The sequence below is a fragment of the Arachis ipaensis genome, chromosome B9 (genome assembly GCF_059453495.1).
Source record: "Arachis ipaensis isolate K30076 ecotype BB chromosome B9, ASM5945349v1, whole genome shotgun sequence".
NCBI classification, from domain to species: Eukaryota; Viridiplantae; Streptophyta; class Magnoliopsida; order Fabales; family Fabaceae; genus Arachis; species Arachis ipaensis.
In genome coordinates, this window is record NC_142444.1 from 36,802,353 (window position 1) to 36,812,830 (window position 10,478).

At 40.7% G+C, this 10,478-nt stretch overlaps 1 non-coding gene across 1 annotated transcript; it reads right to left on the reverse strand.

Moving 5' to 3' along the window:
- Nucleotides 1-919: 919 nt before the first annotated feature.
- LOC148544319 (small nucleolar RNA R71) lies at nucleotides 920-1,027 on the reverse strand. Its single transcript, XR_015900682.1, has one exon. It is a non-coding gene; the product is annotated as a small nucleolar RNA R71 (small nucleolar RNA).
- Between the last annotated feature and the right edge of the window lie 9,451 nt (nucleotides 1,028-10,478).

The window sequence follows — 10,478 nt, forward strand, 5'->3', positions numbered from 1 at the left end:
ACTAATTCTCCCTTTCTAATTTTTGAAAATATCTCCCCCTTTTTCAAAAATTTCTTTTTAATTAACTAATTATTTTTATTTTTCATTTTTGATTTCAAAAATTTTCGAAAAAAATACTAACAATTTTCAAAAACCATTTTCAAAAATCACTAACTCTTTTTCAAAATAATTTTCGAAAATTATCCCTCCCCCATCTCATTCTATTTATTCATTCATATCCTAACATCTCATCTCACATCTCTTCCATTCGTACAGTTGTGTTTCTTCCTTTACATCACATTCTTTGTCTCCCCCTCTTTTCTTCCACTCACAAAGGGATCCCTATACTGTGGTATAAAGGATCTCTATTATTATTATTATTTTTCTGTGCCTTTTTCTTTGTCATATGAGCAGGAGCAAGGATAAGAACATTCTTGTGGAAGCAGATCCAGAACCTGAAAGGACTTTGAAGAGAAAATTAAGAGAAGCTAAAATACAACAATCCAGAGATAACCTTTCAGAAATTTTCGAACAGGAAAAGGAGATGGCAGCTGAAAATAAGAATAATGTAAGGAAGATGCTTGGTGACTTCACTGCACCTAATTCCAATTTACATGGAAGAAGCATCTCTATTCCTGCCATTGGAGCAAACAATTTTGAGCTGAAACCTCAATTAGTTTCTCTGATGCAGCAGAACTGCAAGTTTCATGGACTTCCATCTGAAGATCCTTTTCAGTTCTTAACTGAATTCTTGCAGATATGTGATACTGTTAAGACTAATGGAGTAGATCCTGAAGTCTACAGGCTCATGCTTTTCCCTTTTGCTGTAAGAGACAGAGCTAGATTGTGGTTGGATTCTCAACCCAAAGACAGCCTGAACTCTTGGGATAAGCTGGTCACGGCTTTCTTAGCCAAGTACTTTCCTCCTCAAAAGCGGAGCAAGCTTAGAGCTGATGTTCAAACCTTCAGACAGAAAGAAGGTGAATCCCTCTATGAAGCTTGGGAAAGATACAAACAGTTGACCAAAAAGTGTCCTTCTGACATGCTTTCAGAATGGACCATCCTGGATATATTCTATGATGGTTTATCTGAGCTATCAAAGATGTCACTGGACACTTCTGCAGGTGGATCCATTCACCTAAAGAAAACGCCTGCAGAAGCTCAAGAACTCATTGACATGGTTGCTAATAACCAGTTCATGTACACTTCTGAAAGGAATCCTGTGAGTAATGGGACGCCTATGAAGAAGGGAGTTCTTGAGGTTGATACTCTGAATGCCATATTGGCTCAGAATAAAATATTGACTCAGCAAGTCAATATGATCTCTCAGAGTCTGCATGGAATGCAAGCTGCATCCAACAGTACTCAAGAGGCTTCTCCTGAAGAAGAAGCCTATGATCCTGAGAACCCTACAATAGCAGAGGTAAATTACTTAGGTGAACCTTATGGAAACACCTATAACTCAACATGGAGAAATCATCCAAATTTCTCATGGAAGGATCAAAAGCCCCAACAAGGCTTTAATAATGGTGGAAGAAACAGGTTTAGCAATAGCAAGCCTTTTCCATCATCAACTCAGCAACAGACAGAGAACTCTGAACAAAATGCTTCTAATTTAGCAAATCTAGTATCTGATCTATCTAAGGCCACTGTAAGTTTCATGAATGAAACAAGGTCTTCCATTAGAAATCTGGAAGCACAAGTGGGCCAGCTGAGTAAAAGGATCACTGAAATCCCTCCTAGTACTCTCCCAAGCAATACAGAAGAGAACCCAAAAGGAGAGTGCAAGGCCATTGACATAAGCGCCATGGCCGAACCTGTGAGGAGAGGAGAGGACGTGAACCCCAAGGAGGAAGACCTCCTGGGACGTCCAGTGGTCAATAAGGAACTTCCCTCTGAGGAACCAAAGGAATCTGAGACTCATCTAGAGACCATAGAGATTCCATTGAACCTCCTTATGCCCTTCATGAGCTCTGATGAGTATTCCTCTTCTGAAGAGAATGAGGATGTTACTGAAGAGCAAACTGCCAAGTTTCTTGGTGCAATCATGAAGCTGAATGCCAAATTGTTTGGCATTGATACTTGGGAAGTTGAACCTCCCTTGTTCATCAATGAACTAAGTGATCTGGATCAACTGACATTGCCTCAGAAGAGACAGGATCCTGGAAAGTTCATAATCTCTTGTACCATAGGCACCATAATCTTTAAGGCTCTGTGTGACCTTGGTTCAGGGATAAACCTCATGCCCCTCTCTGTAATAGAGAAACTGGGAATCTATGGGGTGCAAGCTGCTAAAATCTCACTAGAGATGGCAGACAGCTCAAGAAAACAGGCTTATGGACAAGTAGAAGATGTATTAGTAAAGGTTGAGGGCCTTTACATACCTACTGATTTCATAGTCCTGGATACTGGAAAGGAAGAGGATGAATCCATCATCCTAGGAAGACCTTTCCTGGCCACAGCAAGAGCTGTGATTGATGTTGACAGAGGTGAAATAGTCCTTCACTGGAATGAGAACTCCCTTGTATTCAAAACTCAAGGATCTCCCTCTACAACCATGGAGAGGAAGCAGAAAAAGCTTCTCTCAAAGCAGAGTCAACCAAAGCCCCCACAGTCAAACTCTAAGTTTGATTTTGGGAGGCCACAACCAAACTCTAAGTTTGGTGTTGAACTCCCATATCCAAACTCTAAGTTTGGTGTTGGAGAGTCTCAACAAAGCTCTGCACATCTGTGAGGCTCCATGAGAGCCCACTGTCAAGCTATTGACATTAAAGAAGCACTTGTTGGGAGGCAACCCAATGTTTATCTAATTCTTATTTTTATTGTTTTTCATGTTTTCTTAGGTTCATGATCATGTGGAGTCACAAAATAAATATAAAAATTGAAAACGGAATCAAAAACAGCAGAAGAAAAATCACACCCTGGAGGAGCATCTGTCTGGCGTTCAAACGCCAGAACAGAGCATAGTTCTGGCGCTGAACGCCCAGAACAAGCATGGTTCTGGCGTTCAACGCCAGAAAAGGCAGCAAAGGAGCGTTGAACGCCCAAAAAGGGCACCAACCTGGCGCTGAATGCCCAGAGTTGTGTGCAAAGGCATTTTACATGCCTCAATTGGTGCAGGGATGTAAATGCCTTGACACCTCAGGATCTGTGGACCCCACAGGATCATCTCAGGATCTGTGGACCCCACAGGATCCCCACCTACCTCATCATCTCTCTTTCCATTCATGATCATCCCTTCTTTCTTTCCATTTACCACTCACATCCACACACCCACTACCTTCAAAAATTCAATATCTCTCTCCCACCCAATCCCACCCATATGGCCGAATACACATCTCCCTCCATCTCCTCCATATCTTCTTCTTATTCTTCTATTCTTTCTTCTTTTGCTCGAGGGCGAGCAACATTCTAAGTTTGGTGTGGTAAAAAGCATAGCTTTTTTGTTTTTTTTCCATAACCATTGATGGCACCTAAGGCCAGAGAAGCCTCTAGAAAGAGGAAAGGGAAGACAAAAGCTTCCATCAAGGGTCTATAGCTCAGTGGTAGAACATTTGACTGCAAATCAAGAGATCCCTGAGATACCTCAGGGGATACATTTTCTTCCACACAATTATTGGAAGCAACTAAGGGTGGAACATCAAGAGCACTCCATCATCCTTCATGATTTCAGAGAAGATCTAAAAGCAATGAAGGAGGAGCAGCAAAGACAAGGAAGAGACATAGAAGAGCTCAAAGACATCACTAAGGTGGACTCATTCCTTGTTCTTACTTTCTCTATTTTTTGTTTTCTATGTTATGTGCTTATCTATGTTTGTGTCTTCATTACATGATCATTAGTAGTAGTAACTTTGTCTTAAAGTTATAAATGTCCTATGAATCCATCACCTCTCTTAAAAGAAAAATGTTTTAATTCAAAAGAACAAGAAGTACATGAGTTTCGAATTTATCCTTGAACTTAGCTTAATTATATTGATGTGGTGACAATGCTTCTTGTTTTCTGAATGTATGCTTGAACAGTGCATATGTCTTTTGAAGTTGTTGTTTAAGAATGTTAAATATGTTGGCTCTTGAAAGAATGATGACTAGGAGACATGTTATTTGATAATCTGAAAAATCATAAAAATGATTCTTGAAGCAAGATAAAGCAGCAAAAAAAACAAAGCTTGCAGAAAAAAAAAAAATATAGGCGAAAAAAAAATATAGAAAGAAAAAGAAAAAGCAAGCAGAAAAAGCCAATAACCCTTAAAACCAAAAGGCAAGGGCAAATAAAAAGGATCCCAAGGCTTTGAGCATCAGTGGATAGGAGGGCCTAAAGGAATAAAATCCTGGTCTAAGCGGCTAAACCAAGCTGTCCCTAACCATGTGCTTGTGGCGTGTAGGTGTCAAGTGAAAACTTGAGACTGAGCGGTTAAAGTCAAGGTCCAAAGCAAAAGAAGAGTGTGCTTAAGAACCCTGGACACCTCTAATTGGGGACTTTAGCAAAGCTGAGTCACAATCTGAGAAGGTTCACCCAATTATGTGTCTGTGGCATTTATGTATCCGGTGGTAATACTGGAAAACAAAGTGCTTAGGGCCACGGCCAAGACTCATAAAGAAGGTGTGTTCAAGAATCATCATACTGAACTAGGAGAGTCAATAACACTATTCGAAATCTGAAGTTCCTATAGATGCCAATCATTCTGAACCTCAATGGATAAAGTGAGATGCCAAAACTATTCAAGAGGCAAAAAGCTATAAGTCCCGCTCATATGATTGGAGCTATGTTTCATTGATAGTCTAGAATTTATAGTATATTCTCTTCTTTTTATCCTATTTGATTTTCAGTTGCTTGGGGACAAGCAACAATTTAAGTTTGGTGTTGTGATGAGCGGATAATTTATACGCTTTTTGACATTGTTTTTAGTATGTTTTTAGTAGGATCTAGTTACTTTTAGGGATGTTTTCATTAGTTTTTATGTTAAATTCATATTTCTGGACTTTACTATGAGTTTGTGTGTTTTTCTGTGATTTCAGGTATTTTCTGGCTGAAATTGAGGGACTTGAGCAGAAATCAGATTCAGAGGTTGAAAAAGGACTGCTGATGCTGTTGGATTCTGACCTCCCTGCACTCAAAGTGGATTTTCTGGAGCTACAGAACTCGAAATGGCGCGCTTCCAATTGCGTTGGAAAGTAGACATCCAGGGCTTTCCAGCAATATATAATAGTCCATACTTTAGCCAAGAATAGATGACGTAAACTGGCGTTCAACGCCAGCTCTCTGCCCAAATTTGGCGTCCAGCGCCAGAAAAGGATCCAAAACCAGAGTTGAACGCCCAAACTGGCACAAAAACTGGCGTTCAACTCCACAAATGGCCTCTGCACGTGCTACACTTAAGCTCAGCCCAAACACACACCAAGTGGGCCCCGGAAGTGGATTTATGCATCAATTACTTACTCATGTAAACCCTAGTAGCTAGTTTATTATAAATAGGACCTCTTACTATTGTATTAGGCATCTTTGAACGCATTGTTCTTAGACCATAGGGGCTGGCCACACGGCCATGCCTGGACCTTCACTTATGTATTTTCATACGGTAGAGTTTCTACACTCCATAGATTAAGGTGTGGAGCTCTGCTGTTCCTCAAAGATTAATGCAAAGTACTACTGTTTTCTATTCAATTCTTCTTATTTCTCTTCTAAGATATCCATTCGCACCCAAGAACGTGATGAAGGTGATGATTATGTGTGACGCTCATCACCATCTCCCCTATGAACGCGTGCCTGACAAACACTTTTGTTCTACATGAATTAAGCTAGAATGAATATCTCTTAGATCTCCTAATAGGAATCTTCGTGGCGTAAGCTAGAATGATGGCGGCATTCAAGAGAATCCGGAAGGTCTAAACCTTGTCTGTGGTATTCTGAGTAGGATTTAATGATTGAATGACTGTGACGAGCTTCAAACTCGCGAGTGCTGGGCGTTAGTGACAGACGCAAAAGGAGGGTGAATCCTATTCCAGCATGATCGGGAACCGACAGATGAATAGCCGTGCCGTGACAGGGTGCGTGAGCATATTATTCACTGAGAGGAGGGGATGTAGCCACTGACAACGGTGATGCCCTTGCATAAAGCCAGCCATGGAAAGGAGTAAGACTGATTGAATGAAGATAGCAGGAAAGCAGAGGTTCAGAGGAACGAAAAGCATCTCCATTCGCTTATCTGAAATTCCTACCAATGTTTACATAAGTATCTCTATCCCTATTTTATTATATAATATTCGAAAACATCATTATCACTTTATATCTGCCTAACTGAGATTTACAAGGTGACCATAGCTTGCTTCATACCAACAATCTCCGTGGGATTCGACCCTTACTCACGTAAGGTATTACTTGGACGACCCAGTGCACTTGCTGGTTAGTTGTATCGAAGTTGTGACAATTATGAATTAAGATCAGAGCACCAAGCTCTGGAGCCATTACCAGGATTTGTTCGAACCTGGAGATCACAATTTCGTGCACCAATAACCATAGATTGCTTCAAACCAACAATCTCCGTGGGATTCGACCCTTACTCACGTAAGGTATTACTTGGACGACCCAGTGCACTTGCTGGTTAGTGGTACGAGTTGTGAAAAGTGTAATTCATAATTCGTGCACCAGCGTCATGGTGCAAATGAAACTTCTATTCTGTTAACCGCCTTCCCATTTTCTCTTGAGGGAAAGGCGAGGGAGTGGTACTACTCCCAACCTGAAGCGACTGTTACCAACTGGGATACGCTCAGGAGAGAATTCTTGGAAAAATACTTTCCAGCTAAAGTTACAGACAGACTGAGGAAAGAGATCTCCTGCATTGTTTAAGGAGAATCAGAGACTCTTTATGAGTACTGGGAGCGCTTTAAAAACCTTTTAGACGCATGCCTCCATCACATGATTGACAGGCTAGCGTTAATTAGCTACTTCACTCAAGGCATGAAGCCTCGGGATAAAACTACACTAGATGGTGCTAGTAATGTTTCTCTGAAGAAGTACAAGACCGCATATGAAGCATGGCAACTGATCAGCGACTTAGCTGAGTCTACTAGGAATCACAGGCACAGAAGTAGCCAGTCCAAAGCTGTTGAGACTTCGGTTCTTACACAGAGTATATGTGAAATGACCAACCTACTGAAGCAAATGCAGTTAAATCAACAACAAACTCAGCCTTCCCCACCACAACAAAGCCAACAGTTAGTTCCACAAAGAGTATGTGGAATATGTGCTGATTATAGTCATTATACTGATGAATGCCCGCGGCTCCAACAAGAAGAGAACACTGTGGCAGCTACTCATAACTTCTATGACCGCCCGAATCAAGGATACAATCATCAAAGCGGTAACTACAACCAAAGAGGAAACTATAACCAAGGATGGCAAGACAACTCCAACCAAAGTTGGAGATATAATTTCAACCATGGCTGGAGGGACAACTATAACAGAGGAGGCAGAGATAACAATGGAAACCAGAGGTGGAATAACAACAACAGACAGCAGAATCAGAACCAACCTTATAGAGCTCCTCACCTAAGACAGTCACAAGGACCCCAGCATAACCAACAACAAGTCCCACAGATCACTTACCCTACTTCCTCATCAAATGAAGAGATGCTTCGTTCTCTTGCACAAGGACAATAAGACATGCAGACTACACTGAACTCTACTCTAAATGGTCTAAATGCTACTTTACAAGCTCTCGCCGCCCGGATAGATTCATTACTTACTTCCACTAACCAACCTTTAAGCTCAAGTGGAATTCCTTCTCAACCCTTACCTAATCCCAAGGGTGGCATCAATGCCATGACTTTAAGGTCCGGAACCACACTGCCAAAGAGAAATCAGGAGGAGCCAAGCCCAATAGAACACACTCAAATTGAAGACTCAGTGGAAGTGGAAGATGCTGAAATAGAAGATGCTGAAGAGGAAGATGAAGTACAAGACAAGGTTGAAGAAGAAACGGCTCAGCTAAGGAATGGAGCACCAAAGGATGCAGAGGCTACAAGTGGCGCCATTCCTATCCCATTTCCACACATTGCAAGGAAGTCCAAAAATTAGATGGAACTTGATCCCAAAATGGTAGAAATTTTCAAAAAGGTTGAGGTAACAGTTCCCCTTTTTGATGTTATTCAGCAAGTACCTAAATATGCAAAGTTTCTGAAAGATTTATGCATACATAAGAATAAAATTAATGAACTAAAAAATATTCCTTTAGGTAGTTCTATATCTGCTTTAATGGGAGGTATACCTGAAAAATGTAGTGATCCAAGTCCATGCATAGTTAACTGTACCATTAGAGGTGTAATATTTTCTAACTGCATGTGTGATTTAGGAGCATGTGTTAGTATAATGCCACTGTCTATATATGATACTTTAAGGCTCCCTCCCTTAAAAAGGTCGGCACCTCATTTTGTATTAGCAGATAAAAGCATTATTACAATAGTTGGAATTGCTGAAGATGTATTAGTGAGCATTAAGGGGCTCACATTTCCCATTGACTTCTATATCCTGGAAATGTCCCCTAATGACTCAGGAAGACCATCATCAATCTTGCTTGGAAGACCATTCCTGAAGACTTCAAAGTTCAAGCTGGATGCATTCTCAGGAATTTACTCCTTTGAGATAGATGGCAGAACAGTGAGTTTCAGTTTAAATGAAGCTATGAAGCACCCTCCGAAAGATCATTCTATCTTCCAGTGCGACATCATTGATGAAACTGTAGCTGAAGTTCACCAAGAAGAAGTAGAAGAGAAACACATGGAGCAAGGTCCAAGTGTGGGGACACCCTCTGAACATAATGAAGACACTTTACCATTATCACTAGCCTCGGATGATCCAGAGCCTAGTCAAGAGCATAAATTAGAATTGAAACCCCTTCCTCCACACCTCAAGTATGCTTATCTTGAGGATAATCAGAAGTTCCCAGTTATCATTGCAAGGGAACTCACTTCTCAACAAGAGGAGCAACTGCTTAGTGTGTTGAGAAAGCACAAGAAAGTAATTGGATGGAGCTTGGCGGATATAGTAGGCATTAACCCTCAAGTTTGTGAGCACAGAATATATTTAGAAGAGGAATCAAAACCCGTCCGTCAACCCCAAAGAAGATTGAATCCTACCATCTTAGAATTTGTCAAGAAAGAAGTGACCAGGCTACTTAAAGCAGATATCATTTACCCCATCTCAGACAGTGAATGGGTCAGTCCAGTACAAGTAGTGCCCAAGAAGTCTAGAGTCACAACAGTAAAAAATGAGCATAGAAAGCTCCTGACAACTAGAGTGAAGAATTCATGGAGAGTTTGCATTGACTATAGGCATCTCAACCAAGCTACTTGCAAGGATCACTACCCCTTGCCATTCATTGATCAGATGCTTGATCTCCTGTCAGGTAAATCCCATTACTATTTTTTAGATGTTTATACAGGATATTTTCAAATTCATATAGCTCCTGAAGATCAGGAGAAGACTACTTTTACATGTCCCTTTAGAACGTATGCATCGGCTACTTTCCAAAGATGCATGGTGAGTATCTTTTCAGATCTTATTGAGAACTGTATGGAAGTATTTATGGATGATTTTAGCATTTATGGTGATTCATTTAGCCTTTGCTTGGATAGTTTAGCTAGAGTATTAGACAGGTGTGTTAGTTTAAATCTTGTATTGAATTTTGAAAAATGTTACTTTATGGTAAAACAAGGGATTGTTCTAGGACATGTTGTTTCTAATACGGGCATTTCTGTAGATCCAGCAAAGGTGGATGCCATTTCTAGTTTACCTTACCCCTCCTCTGTGAGGGAAGTCTGTTCGTTCCTTGGCCATGCAGGTTTTTACAGGAGATTCATTAAGGACTTCAGTAAGGTAGCATTACCTTTATCCAAACTGTTGCAGAAAGATATTGAGTTCGAGTTCAGTGAGGATTGCATGCAAGCATTTGATAAGCTGAAGATCGCCCTGACTCAAGCTCCAATTGTGAGAGGACCAGACTGGAGCCAGCCATTTGAAATTATGTGTGATGTCTCCAACAATGCAGTAGGAGCGGCGCTGGCTCAGCGCGAAGGTAAGGACCCCTTCGTAATTGCTTATGCATCTAAGACCTTAGATGCTGCTCAGTCTAATTACACTACTACTGAAAAAGATCTTCTTGCTATTATTTTTGCTCTGGATAAATTCTGAGCCTATTTACTTGGTACTAAGGTAGCAGTATACTCGAACCATGCAGCTCTAAAGTATTTATTAGCTAAAAAAGAGTCTAAACCAAGATTGATACGTTGGATACTGTTGCTGCAAGAATTTGATTTAGAAATTAAGGATAGGAGTGGTAACCAGAATTTAGTGGCAGACCACTTGAGTCGCCTTGAGCACATTAAGGATGACTCCACTCCTATCAATGATACTTTCCCATATGACCATTTGCGAGTAGTATCCGAAGTAGTTTCTTGGTATGCACCTATAGCTAATTATCTAGTTAGCCATACTTTCCCTCCCA